This window comes from Pan paniscus, chromosome 15 (assembly GCF_029289425.2).
Source record: "Pan paniscus chromosome 15, NHGRI_mPanPan1-v2.0_pri, whole genome shotgun sequence".
NCBI lineage: Eukaryota > Metazoa > Chordata > Mammalia > Primates > Hominidae > Pan > Pan paniscus.
The window spans coordinates 50679195-50693723 of record NC_073264.2 but is presented as its reverse complement, the minus strand read 5'-3'; positions in this window follow the sequence as shown (position 1 = coordinate 50693723).

Here is a 14529-nt window from a genome sequence, read left to right as displayed (position 1 = left end):
ACTCTGTGCTGGTTTATATCATGTTGCTCATCTGTAAAATAAGCACCGAAGTGTTGCAAGTACCAAATGAGTTAATGTGTAAAAAGGGCACAGATAGCTGACTGTGGATGGTTTTGATGGTGCAGGACCTTGAAGGCTGGGGACTTGAGGCATAAATCATCTCCAGGCATCTGAGGACTCAAGGGGAGGCCGTACACACTAGGAGCAAACATCTCACATTGTTGTTTTGTCAGATAATCACGTAGAATGGGAATTACTATGACCCTGGGGGCCTGAAGAGTATGTTGGTCCTCCTGGCACATCTTCAGGGAGCACAATCAACCCACTATGGAGTGAGTGCCTCAGTCACCCCAAGAGGTCACACTTTTTCCAGAGATGCCTTCCTATTTTCATTGCCGCTGTTCTCATTCCAGTGGTCCTTGCAACATCCAGGCTCCTGATCGAGAGTGTTAGGTCTGCAAATAAAGGGACTTAGCATTTACCAGACTAAAACACTGAGATAATGGACTACTCAATCTCAGGACAGCACATGGGGGAAAACCAAAAGTGAATGAAACCAAACTGCCCAGCCTCCCCAGTAGCTGGGACTACATTCATGCAACACCACATTGGACTAATTTTTTTTTTTTTTTTTTTTTTTTGAGACGGAGACTCGCTCTGTCGCCCGGGCTCTAGTGCGGTGACACGATCTTGGCTCACCGCAACCTCCGCCTCCCAGGTTCAAGCGATTCTCCTGCCTCAGCCTCCCGAGTAGCTAGGATTACCGGTGCCCAGCACCATGCCCGGCTACTTTTTGTTTTTTTAATAGAGACGGGGTTTCACGATGTTGGCCAGGCTGGTCCTGAACTCCGGACCTCAGGTGATCCACCTGCCTCAGCCTCCCAAAGTGCTGGGATTACAGGCCTGAGCCACCTCCGTGCCTGGCCTTCTTCTTCTTTTTTTTTTTGAGATGGAGTTTTGCTCTTGTTGTCCAGGCTGGAATGCAATGGCACGATCTCGGCTCACTGCAATCTCTGCCCTCCAGGTTCAAGTGATTCTCCTGCCTCAGTCTCCTGAGTAGCTGGGATTACAGGTGCCTGCCACCACGACTGGCTACTTTTTGTATTTTTAGTAGAGATGGAGTTTCACCAAGTTGGCCAGGCTGGTCTGTAACAATGACCTCAGGTGATCCACCAGCCTCGGCCTCCCAAATTGCTGGGATTACAGGCCTGAGCCACCTCTGTGCCCAGCTTTCTTTCTTTTTTTTTTTTTGAGATGGAGTCTCGCTCTGTCACCCAGGCTGGAGTGCAGCAGCGCAGTCTTGGCTCACTGCAACCTCCGCCCTCCAGGTTCAAGCGATTCTCCTGCCTCAGCCTCCCGGGACTACAGGCGCCCGCCACCATACCTGGCTAATTTTTGTGTTTTTAGTAGAGATGGGGTTTCACTATGAGCCACCGTGCCCGGCCTCTTTTTTAAAAGATGAGATCTCACTATGTTGCCCAGGCTGGTCTTAAATTTCTGGTTTCAAGTGATCCTCCCCCTTCAGCCTTCTGAGTAGTATCATTTTAGAATCTGTAAATATCTGTTGGTCTTTTGTTTGATGCTTTAAATCTGCAAGGGCTGCATAGGACCATATTGCTTCCACACCAGGGAGGTATTGCTTGGCATACTATAGACCGCCATTGCCTAAACCATGAATTTCATCAGTTTCTTCTATAAGTTCAATTTTGTTTCTCTCCATAGCTGACTGGAATAGACTCCCATTCCTTACAGAAGTAAGGTACAAAAATTTTCTCTAAAGCAGAATCAATTAGAATCCAGAAACTGTTGTCTTCTCCAGTGTACATATCCTTTAAAATCTTCTACAAAGATGCCAGCAAGGTGCTTAAGAGCATAAGAGTTTCTATATTTAGGATGAAAGAGAGAGAATGAGTAAGAGAGAGAAAGAGAAGGAACCAACCTTAAAAAAATTTTGCTTTGTTTTAAAGAGCCAACAATTTTGATTACCCATTAGATGAAATTCCTGGACCAGGAACTTTCCGAGTACCGTCTCCTTTTACTTTTTTTTTTTTTTGAGATGGAGTCTGGCTCCGTCACCCAGGCTGGAGTGCAGTGGCGCGATCTCGGCTCACTGCAACCTCCACCTCCTGGGTTCAAGGAATTCTCTTGCCTCAGCCTCCTGAGTAGCTGGGATTACAGGCGTGTGCCACCATGCCCAGCTAATTTTTGTATTTTTAGTAGAGACGAGGTTTTGCTATGTTGGCCAGGCTGGTCTCGAACCCCTGACCTTGTGATCCGCCCACCTCGACCTCCCAAAGTGTTGAGATTACAGGCGTGAGCCACCGCACCTGGCCTTCTGCTGATAAACATTTGAGTTAGGCCAAAGCAGGACAATTGGTTGAGCTCAGAAGTTTGAGACCAGCCTAAACAACACAGTGAAATCCTGTCTCTACAAAAATACAAAAATTAGCTGGGCATGGTGCCATGTGCCTGTAGTCACAACTACCTGGGAGGCTGAGATGGGATGTTAGCATGATTTTTTTCCAAGTCTTTCTGTGGACACATGTCTTTATTTCTGTTGGATAAATTTCCAGGAGTAGAACCACTGGCTCGTATGATAAATGTACATTTAATGTTTTTTTCAGAGATAGAGTCTTGCTCTGTTGCCCAGGCTGGAGTGCAGTGGCGTGATCATGGCTCACTGCAGCCTCAAACTTGTGAACTCAAGCAATCCTCCCGTCTCAGTCCCCCAAGTAGCTGAGACTACAGGTGTGTGCCACCACATCTAGCTAATTATTTTTATTTTTATTTTAAGTAGAGACAGTGTCTCACTTTGTTGGCCAGGCTGGAAGTCCTGGCTTCAAGTGATCCTCCCGGCTTCAAGTGATCCTCCCACCCTGGCCTCCCAAAATGCTGGGATTACAGGTGTGAGTCACTGCACGCAACCTACTCCTATACTTCGGAAAAATAGATGAATTTGTTTATTTAAAGGTTGTGACCTGGCATAACTACTCTTCAGCTACATCTCAGCTTAAATGTCCAGTTTTACTTATATTGTAATTTAAGACATTTGGAATTAGAAACATTTGATGTGTCTTCATCTTAAAGAATTTTGACAACTTTTTTTATATTGCTATGATTTATTCATATTTGTTGGGTATTGCTATATGTCATCATTTATGACTATTGTATAATATTCCATTATGTGAATATATCCCAGTTTATTCATCCAGTTTTTTTTTTTTTTTTTGAGATGGCGTCTCACTGTTTCTCAGACTGGAGTGCAGTGGCATGATCTCGGCTCACTGCAACCTCCACTTCCTAGGTTCAAGCGATTCTCCTGCCTCAGTCTCCCGAGTAGTGAGGATTACAGGTGCCAACCACAACATCTGGCTAATTTTTTTGTATTTTCACTAGAGAGGGGGTTTCACCATTTCGGCCAGGCTGGTCTCGAACTCCTAACCTCAAGTGATCCATCTGCCTTGGCCTCCCAAAGTGCTGGGATTACAGACATAAGCCACCACGCCCGGCCCATCTAGTATTTCTTGAAAGGCATTTGCTTTCTTAGCATGCTTTTGCCATTGTGGAGAGTACTGCTATGTACATTATCATATGTGGTTTTTTTTGGTGTACATTCTTTTGGGTCTATTCCTAATAGTGGATGGAATGCACTTTAGGGTATATATTTAGTTTTAGTAGATATTGTCAAATGTTTTTCCAAAGTGGTTGTATCAATTTACACACCCACTGTTAAGCTTAAAGATATTCCATGGATCTACCTCTTCATTAACACTTGGAATTGTCAGTGTATTGTTTTAATTTTGCCAGTAAAACGGGCATAAAAATGATACATTAGAGTCTTGATTGTTATTTTCCTGATAATCAGTAAAATTGAATATCCCTTCATATTTTTACTGGCCATATGTGTTTCCTATTCTGTGAAATGCCTATTCATGTTGTTAACCCACTTTTCAATTGGGCTATTTGTCTTTTTCTTATTAATTGTAGGAGTTCCTTATATATTATTATTACTTTTTTTGAGACAGAGCACCCAGGCTGGAGTGCCATGGCAGAATTTCAGCTCACTGCAACCTCTGCCTCCCAGGTTCAAGCGATTCTCCTGCCTCAGCCTCCTGAGTAGCTGGGATTACAGGCGTGCATCACCACGCCCAGCTAATTTTTGTATTTTTAGTACAGATGGGGTTTCACCATGTTGACCAGGCTGGTCCTGAACTCCTGACCTCAGATGACCCTCCTGTCTCTGCCATCCAAAGTGCTGGGATTACAGGCATGAGCCATGGTGCCGGCCCCTTATATATTATTAATACTAATCCTTTTTCAGTTATGCCTATTGAAAGTAGTTCTCCCAGTTTATAATGTCACACTTTCTTTAAGATGTATTTCAATGAATGAAAGTGATGGTTTTAATATACTAAATTTGTCAATCTTTTATAGTTTGTACTTTTGGGTCTTGTTTAAGAAATCCTTGACTTCAGTATAGTATCAGGATACCAAATCAATGTACAAAAATTAGTAGCAGTTTTATATACCAACAATATTTAAGCTGAGAGCCAAATCAAGAAGCAATCCCAGCTGGGTGCAGTGGCTCAAGCCTGTAATCCCAGCACTTTGGGAGGCTGAGGTGGGCGGATCACTGGAGGTCAGGAGTTGGACACCAGCCTGACCAACATGGTGAAACCCCATCTCTACTAAAAATACAAAAATTAGCTGGGCGTGGTGGCACATGTCTATAATCCCAGCTACTCGGAAGGCCGAGGCAGGAGAATCACTTGAACCTGGGAGGCGGAGGTTGCAGTGAGCTGAGATTGTGCCATTGCACTCCAGCCTGGGACACATAAGCAAAACTCCGTCTCAAAAAAAAAAAAGAAAAAAAGAAGGAATACCATTTACAACACACACCCCGCCCCCCGCCACCCGCCACACACACAATACCTAGGAATACATCTAACCAAGGAGGTGAAAGATCTTTACAGGGAGAACTATAAAACATTGCTAAAACAAATAATAGATGACACAAACAAATGAAAAAACATTCCATGCTCATGGATTGGAAGAATCAATATCATTAAAATGGCCATACTGCTCAAAGCAATCTATAGATTTGATTCCTATCAAACTACCAATAGCATTTTTCACAGAATTAGAAAAAAACAATAATATGGAGCAAAAAAAGAGGCTGAATAGCCAAAGCAATCCTAAACATAAAGAACAAAGCTGGAGGCATCACATTACCCAAGTTCAAACTATACTACAAGGCAACAGTAACCAAAACAGCATGGTACCGGTACAAAAAGAGACACATTGACAAACGGAACAGAATAGCAAGCCCAGAAATATAGCTGCACACCTACAGCCATCTGATCTTTGACAAAGCAGACAAAAACAAGCAATAGGGAAAGAACTCCATATTAAATAAATGGTGCTGGGATAGCTTGCTAGCCATACGCAGAAGAAAAAGACTAGACCCCTACCTATCACCATATACAAAAATTTACTCAAGATGGATTAAGATGTAAATGTAAGACTCCAAACTGTAAGAATCCTAGAAGTTAAATAGCTAATGTGTGCAGGGCTTAATACCTACGTGGTGGGTTGATAGGTGCAGCAAACCACCATGGCACATGTTTACCTATGTAAGAAACCTTTGCATCCTGCACATGTGTGTTAGTCCATTTTCATGCTGCTGATAAAAACGTACCCGAGACTGGGCACTTTACAAAAGAGGTTTATGATGGACTTACAGTTCCATATGGCTGGGGAAGCCTCACAATCATGGCAGAAGGCAAGGAGGAGCAAGTTGCATTTACTTAGATGGCACCAGGCAAAGAGAGAGCTTGTGCAGGGAGACTCCAGTTTTTAAAACCAACAGATCTCATGAGACTTATTCACTATCACGAGAACAGCATGGGAAAAACCTGCCCTCATGATTCAATTACTTCCCACCAGGTCCCTCCCACAACACATGGGAACTCAAGATGAGATTTGGGTGGGGACACAGTCAAACCATATCAACATGTATCCCGGAACTTAAAAAAAAAAAAAAAAAAAAGAGGGGTGGGAGCAGGGGAGGGAAAGCATTAAGAGATATACCTAAGGTAAATGACGAGTTAATGGGTGCAGCACACCAACATGACACATGTATACGTATGTAACAAACCTGCACATCGTGCACATGTACCCTAGAACTTAAAGTATAATAATTTAAAAAAAAAAAGAGGAAAAAAAAAAAAAAGAAGAATCCTGGAAGAAAAGCTTGGAAACACCATTCTGGACATCAGCCTTGGGAAATAATTTATGAGTAAGTTCTCAAAAGCAATTGCAACAAAACCAAAAATAGACAAGTTGGCCAAATTAAACTAAATAGTTTCTGCACAGCAAAAGAAACTACCAATAGAGTAAATAAACCACCTACAGAATGGGAGAAAGCATTCACAACTATGCATCTGACAAATTTCTAATATCCAGAGTCTATAAGAAACCTAAACAATTGAATAAGCAAAAACCAAATAACCCCATTAGGCTGGGTGCCGTGGCTCATGCCTGTAATCCCAGCACTTTGGGAGGCCGAGGCAGGCGGATCACGAGGTCAGGAGATCGAGACCATCCTGGCTAATAAGGTGAAACCCCATCTCTACCATAAATACAAAAAGAAATTAGCCGGGCATGGTGGCGGGCGCCTGTAGTCCCGGCTACTCGGGAGGCTGAGGCAGGAGAATGGCGTGAACCCGGGAGGCGGAGATTGCAGTGAGCCGAGATCGCGCCACTGCACTCCAGCCTGGGCGACAGAGTGAGACTCCGTCTAAAACAAAACAAAACAAAACCCCAAAACCAAATAACCCCATTAAAAAGTGGGCAAAGACATGAACAAACACTTCTCAAAGGAAGACTTACAAATGGCCAACAAACATATGAGAAAATGCTCCACATCACTAACCATCAGTGAAATGTAAATTAAAACCACAGAGATACCAGCTCACACAAGTTAGAATGGCTATTAACAAAAAGTCAAAAACTAGCAGATACTGGTGAGGCTGCAGAGAAAAGAGAACGCTTATGCACTGTTGGTGGAAATGTAAATTAGTTCATCCACTGTGGAAAGCAGTTTGGAGATTTTTCAAAGAACTTAAGACAGAACTACAAATCGACCCAGCAATTCCATTACTGGATATACATCCAAAAGAAAACAAATCTTTCTACTAAAAAGACATGCACTCACATGTTCATCACAATGCTATTCACAGTAATAGCAAAGACATGGAATCAACCTAGGTGTTCATCTACAGTGGATTGGGTAAAAAACAAAAGTGGTGCTTATACACCATGGAATACTATGCAGCCATAAAAAAGGATGAAATCATGTCCTTTGTACAGTATCATGGATGCAGCCGGAGGCTGTTATCCTAAGGAAATTAATGGAGAAAGAGAAAACCAAATACTACGTGTTCTCACTTACGAGTGGGAGCTAAATATTGGGTACTCATGGACATAAAGATGGCAAGAATGGACACTGGGAACCATTAAAGAGGGAAGGGAAGGAGTGGGGCAAGAGTTGAAAAACTAACTATTGGGTATTATGCTTAGTATCTGGGTGATGAGGTCATTCATAACCCAAACCTCAGTATTACCCAATATACCCAGGTAACAAACCTGCATATGTATTTTCTGAATGTAAAAGTTTGAAAAAATAAAAAAGAGATTCTTTAATTTCCCACATTCTAAAAGATATTCACCTATATTTAATACTTAGAGTGTTCAAGTTTGTTTTTGATACTTAAATTTTTACTTCATCTGGAGTTTATTTTTATATATATTTGTAGTTATTCATATGAAAGTAGTCGTTCATATGAAAAGAGATGAAACACCATATATGAATATATGGTATATATACCATTTATATATGGTTCTTTTTATTTTATTAAATAGTTCTTTTTATTTTATTAAATAGTCTCTTTTCTTCCCATTCATGTGTCAAAATAATTACTGAAATGTGGAAATAGCAGAAAGAGATTACTGGGTATCCTTCAAGTGAGGTTCTGGGCTTGACTCTGTAATGGTTGAGGAATTTACAACTCTGTAGGAACAGAGATTAACTTAAAGATTTTTTTTCTACTAGAGATGTAAATCATTTCTATCCAATAGAACAAATACTCTTAGAGAAATAGGAACTGGTTTTCCATAAACCCAAAACTACCTAAAATTTCTTTTTTTACATTGCCTCTATGCACATCTAATTCATTAAATGTTCTTTGGGCTAATTTTAGCATCTGACAGATTTCCTCATTAATCAATGAATTGAATAAAATCTTTTGCATGAAAGAATTTTTTTAATCCATTAGAAAATTATACTTTAACAAAATTATACTTTAACAAATCTAATATGCAACCTCTCTCATATACCGAAGTTTCAAACGTGCTTGGGTCTGTTTCTGAGCTCTATTTTCTATTTTAGTGGTCAATTGGTCTATTTTTGATCATACTGTTATAATTGCTACAGCTTCACAATAAGTCCTCACATTTGGTAGGGCAAGTCTCCCCCTACCTTTTCTTATTCAGAAATATTCTGGCTATTCTAAAATCTTTACTTTTCCATATACATTTAAAAATCAGCTAGTTAAGTTCAATGAAAAATCCCGTTGGGATTTTGTTTGGAATTTCATTGAATCTGTGGATCAGTTTTGGGAAAATTAATATCTTTATGATAGTCTTCCTATCAGCAAATATATATACATCTAATTTGGATCTTTTTTCATGTCTCTTAATAAGTTTTTATTTTTCCTTGTAGTGTTCTTGTACATCTTTCATTAGAATGAATCTTAGGTACTTGATTTTCTCTAATTCTATTTTAAATGGTGTATTACTTCAAATTACATTTTCCAGTTGTTTGTTGTTGGATATAGAAAAGAAATACAATTTTTGCATTAAAATCTTATACGTAATCACCTGGCAAACCCTCCGGTTATTACTTATTTTAATGTAGTATGATTTATCAATATTTACGGTTTAAAAAAACTTATTTAAAAAATATTTCCTTCATTAAAGATCATGAGAATGTTTTTCTGTATTATCTTCTGGAAGTTTTGTTGTTGCTATGGTCTCAAGATTTGTTCCCGGTCCCCTCTTGCCCCCATCCATGTGTTGAAACCTAATCCGCAGTGTGATACAGTGTGACAGCATTAAGATGTGGGGCATTTGAGAGGTCATAAGGTCGTGGGATTAGTGCCTATGTTGGTCTGTTTTGTGTTGCTGTAACAGAATGCCATAGACTGGGTAATTTATGATGAACACAAGTTTATTTGGCTCACAGTCCTCAAGGCTGGGAAGTCTAAGACCATGGCACCAGCATATAGCATGGGCCTTTGCACTGCGTCATCCCATGCTGGAAGGACAAGAGAGGGTGTGAGCAAGAAAGCAAGAGAGGGCTAACCTTGCTTTCATAACAAACTCACTCCCTTGATAATGACATTAATCCATTCATGAGTGCAGAGCCCTCATGACCTAATCACTTCTTATTAGGCCCCACCTCCCAATACTTGTTACATTGGGGATTAACTTTCCAACCCTTAAACTTAGGGAACACATTCAAATTATTGCAGTGCCCTTATAAAAGAGGCTCCGGAGGCTGGCCTTTAAGAATGGGGCAGGGGAGGTGTGGGCCTCAAAATGTAATTAAAAGTCTTTGATCACAAAGTCTTCAGCCTCAACTCCTATCCTATTTACTACTGGAAGATAGTATAGTTATATGTTTGTTTGTTTGTTTGGATATGGAGTCTTGCTCTGTCGCCAGGCTGGAGTGCAGTGGCGCGATCTTGGCTCACTGCAACCTCCACCTCCTGGGTTCAAGTGATTCTCCTGCTTCAGCCTCCTGAGTAGCTGGGACTACAGGCGTGCACCAGCATGCCCAGCTAATTTTTGTATTTTTAGTAGAGACAGGTTTCACCATGTTGGCCAGGATAGTCTTGATCTCTAGACCTCATGATCCACCCGTCTTGGCCTTCCAAAGTGCTGGGATTATAGGTGTGAGCCACTGCACCCAGCCAGTTATATGTTTTATATAAAATAAGTGTAGAATATAATAACAATAATAACTACCATTTATTGAGGATTTACTATGCATCTGTTCCTGCCAAACACTTTAAAATTCTCACAAAACCTCTGCGAGGGAATTATTATTAGTTTCATTTAACACATAACGAAATTTGGGATCCAGAAAAGTTAGGTCAATTACTTCTACAGTGCTACAAAAAAAGGTAGAATTGGGCTTTGAATTCAGGCTGTCTGACTTCAAAGTTCAAGGTCTTAATTACACTGCCTGTAACAATGCACAAAGGGATGTTAAATAAATTGAGTATTTTTTTTCTGAATTTTGTCTCAGTTTTTGGGAAACTCTGGTTACTGTATTGTTGTATGAATGGTCATGGTCATGTCTTTGTTAAGTAAGGAGTATGCTTTTGGAATATGCTTATTTAAGGTAAAGGGAAGTAATCATTGTGCTTAGTACATTGTCTACAATGTGATATCTGAGGTTCCTGACTCTTCTGGGAAAAGCCATGATTCATCCAAGCTGGTTTAATTAGAAAACTGGGAAATCAAAGGGATCCCTGAGCCTAGATGTGACCCCTTCAATGACACTCAGGCTATGAGGCTCAGACCTGAGGCTGAAAGCCTGGCTGGATTGCCGTGTCGCCCCTTCTCTTATTTATTTGTTTGTTTGTTTATTTAATTTTATTTTGAGATGGAATCTCACTCTGTCTCCCAGGCCGGAGTGTGGCGTTGTGATCTTGGCTCACTGCTATCTCTGCCTCCCAAGTTCAAGGGATTCTCCTGCCTCAGGGCCCTGAGTAGCTGGGATTACAGGCATGCACCACCACGCCTGGCTAGTTTTTGTATTTTTATAGTGGAGACGAGATTTCTCCATATTGGCCAGGCTGGTCTCAAACTCCTGACCTCAGGTGATCTGCCCGCCTCACCCTCCCAAAGTGCTGGGATTACAGGCATGAACCACTGTGCCTGGCCTGTTTGTTTGTTTATTAAGACAGGATCTCACTCTGTTGTCCAGGCTGGAGTGCAGTGGCAAGATCATGGCTCACTGCAACCTCAACCTCCCAGACTCATGTGATCCTCCTACCTCAGCCTCTCAAGTAGCTGGGACTATAGGTGTGCATCACTACATCTGATTAATTAATGTATTTATTTTTTAATGTTTTATAGAGACAGCATTTTGTAGAGATGTTGCCAGGGCTGGTCTCAAACTCCTGAGCCAAGAGATTCCCCCGCCTCGGCCTCCCATTGTATTGAAATTACAGGTGTGAGCCACTGCACCTGGCTGCCCCTTCTCTTAAACTGAGTCTGGGGACTTTAGAGAAACCCAGTGGAATATCTAGCCCTTTATTCTCTTGCTACCTGATTTCCACTCCTCTCCTAAGCTGGCTGGTAAGAAAATAAGGTCTCTTAGAGGATAATTAAAAAAAAAAATGGGGCTGGGTGTGGTGGCTCACACCTGTAACCCCAGCACTTTGGGAGGCTGAGGCTGGCAGATCACAAGGTCAGGAGATTGAGACCATCCTGGCTAACACAGTGAAACCCCATCTCTACTAAAAATACAAAAAAATTGGCCAGGTGTGGTGGTGGGCACCTGTAGTCCCAGCTACTCGGGAGGCTGAGGCAGGAGAATGGCGTGAACCTGGGAGGCAGAGCTTGCAGTGAGCCGAGATAGCGCTACTGCACTCCAGCCTGGGTGACAGAGCGAGACTCCGTCTCAAAAAAAAAAAAAAAGGTAAATTCGTGACTTTCTTACAGGCATAACTCATTAATTGATGAGGGAACCGGAAAGATTTGACAGCTATTTCAAAGAGGAACTTGAAAGAGTAGAAACAAAAATAGGCGGTGAAATAAATTTACAAATGAATGTAAAACTGGCTTTTCCTACTGACAAAGATTCTTTATTTGACCAAACTTTAGTCAGGCTCTTGAAACTTCTCCTAGGCCCATTTATGCACTTGTAAAATCCAATTTTAGCAAGAACTCTGGTAAGACATTTTAACGAAAACCCCCTACTCTCAATGTCTGATCATCTTCGACCTTTGATCCTCCATCATCCCCCAGGTGATGTCTGATCACCCTGGCCTATCTTCAGCAAGACTCCTGTTAGGTGGGTTTATGCAGAATCTCCTTTACCCCTGATGTTTCCTCTTAGTAATTTTCCATCCACTGACCTCCACCCTGGTTCTTGGCTGTAAATTTTCACTTGCCCATGCTGTATTTGGAGTTGGGCACAATCTCTCTCCCTTATTACAAAATCCTGTTGTAGTGGTCCCTATACTTATCTCAATGGTTCTGAATAAAGTGTGCCTTACCATGCTTTAACAAGTATCACTGAATAATTTTTTCTTTCTTTCTTTCTTTTTTTTTTCTGTTGAGATGGAGTCTTGCTCTGTCACCCAGGCTGGAGTGCAGTGGCACGATCTCGACTCACTGCAAACTTTGCCTCCCGGGTTCAAGTGATTCTTCTGCCTCGGCCTCCTGAGTAGCAGGGATTACAGGCACCCACTATCACACTTAGCTAATTTTTGTTTTTTTAGTAGACAAGAGGTTTGCCAAGTTGACCAGGCTGGTCTTGAAATCCTGACCTCAGGGGATCCGCCCACCTCAGCCTCCCAAAGTGTTGGGATTACAGGCATGAGCCACTGTGTCTGGCCATAATTTTTTCTTTCTTTCTTTTTTTTTTTTCTGAGACGGAGTCTCGCTCTGTCGCCCAGGCTGACGTGCAGTGGCACGATCTTGGCTCACTGCAAGCTCCACCTCCCGGGTTCATGCCATTCTCCTGCCTCAGCCTCCCGAGTAGCTGGGACTATAGGCGCCCGCCACCACGCTGGGCTAATTTTTTGTATTTTTAGTAGAGATGGGGTTTAACCGTGTTAGCCGGGATGGTCTTAATCTCCTGACCTTGTGATCTGGCCCCCTCGGCCTCCCAAAGTGCTGGGGTTACAGGCGTGAGCCACTGCGCCCAGCCTATAATTTTTTCTTTAATACTACAGGTGGAGGGAAATCAGTGTTTCCTCCAAGCAGTCAGAATCGACTTGCATGTCTGTAGACAAGAATTTTTGCTTTGCTATCAGTTATTTACAGGGTTATGAGTAGGCCAAAGATAATAAAACCTAATAGTGAAGCGGCATCATCCATCTGGGTTAATACCTGAAGTACCTCATGCCAAGGAAATCAAGGATGCAGACACACAAGGAGTGAGTTTAAGAGTGGAAGTTTAATAGGCAAAAGAGAAAAACTCCCTCATGCAGAGGGAGGCGGTTCTGAGTGGATGTCCTGGTTTGCAGTAAGAGGTGGTTGGTTTTATAGATGAGTTTGAAGAGATGGTGTCTAATTTACATAGGGTGCAAAGGATTGGTTGGACCAGGTGTGCCATTTACATTGCACCCTAATCTTTCACACCCTAATCCTTTATTATGCAGATAGGTTCTCTACCTGGCCAGCACCATGTTGCCTGCTTCTTTACTGCATACTTAGTGACAAAGAAAAGGGAAGATGGAGCCTCCATGTTGAACATAACTGGCTTCCAGGTATCCCTTTTCTATTTGCACAGCTGCCGGCATTTACCTATGCAGCTTCCAGCTTGCTTACCTGTCTGCAGCTTGATTTTTCAGGCTGCTCTTTGTTAGAAAAGAAATGATTTTGGGGCTGATTTTTATTAAAAGGGAAATCTTGCTGAGGACTCTCTTACCCTCACTATCTGCCTAAATAATTTTTTTCTAGCTCCTGTATCAATAGAATCAGATAAGCCAGGAGAGAGTACTAGAAACAATACATTTTTTTTTCCCGTTGAAATGTTGATTTAAAAAAACCAAACTCTGGAAAATATTTAAAGAGGTTTATTGTGAGCCAATATGAGTGACCATGGCCCAGGAACAGCCTTAAGAGGTTCTGAGAAAATTTGCCCAGTATGGTTGGGTTACAGGTTGGTTTTATACATTTGAAGGAGAAAGAAATTATAGCTGAAATTATAAATCAATACATGCAGTGTGTACATTGGTTCAGCACACAGAGGTGAGATATCTTGAAGAGGAGGAACTTACAGATCATAGTTGGATTCAAAGATTTTCTAATTGGCAATTGGTTGAAGAATTAAGCTTTGTCTAAAGACTATAGAAAGAAATGCTTTAGTTAAGATAAAGGGGGTTTAGGGGACTAGGTTCTTTTTATTTTCTTTTCATGACTCAGCAGAAGAGACCAAGGTTCCTGCTATGTAGATGAAGCCTCCAGGTAACAGCCTTCAGAGAGAATAGACAGTAAATGTCTCTTTTTGAATCACGAAAGGTGTCAGACTCTTAGTTAATCTCTTCTATATCCAGGAAAGGCCTGACTATATTAATAAAGATTCTCTAAGATGCAAATTTCCCCTATGAAAGACAGCTTTTCAGGGCCATTTCAAAATATGTCAAATAAATATATTCGGGGGTAACATATTTTCATTTTCTTCAGGGTCTGCTCTCTGTCATGTGATGCTATACCAGAGTCAGG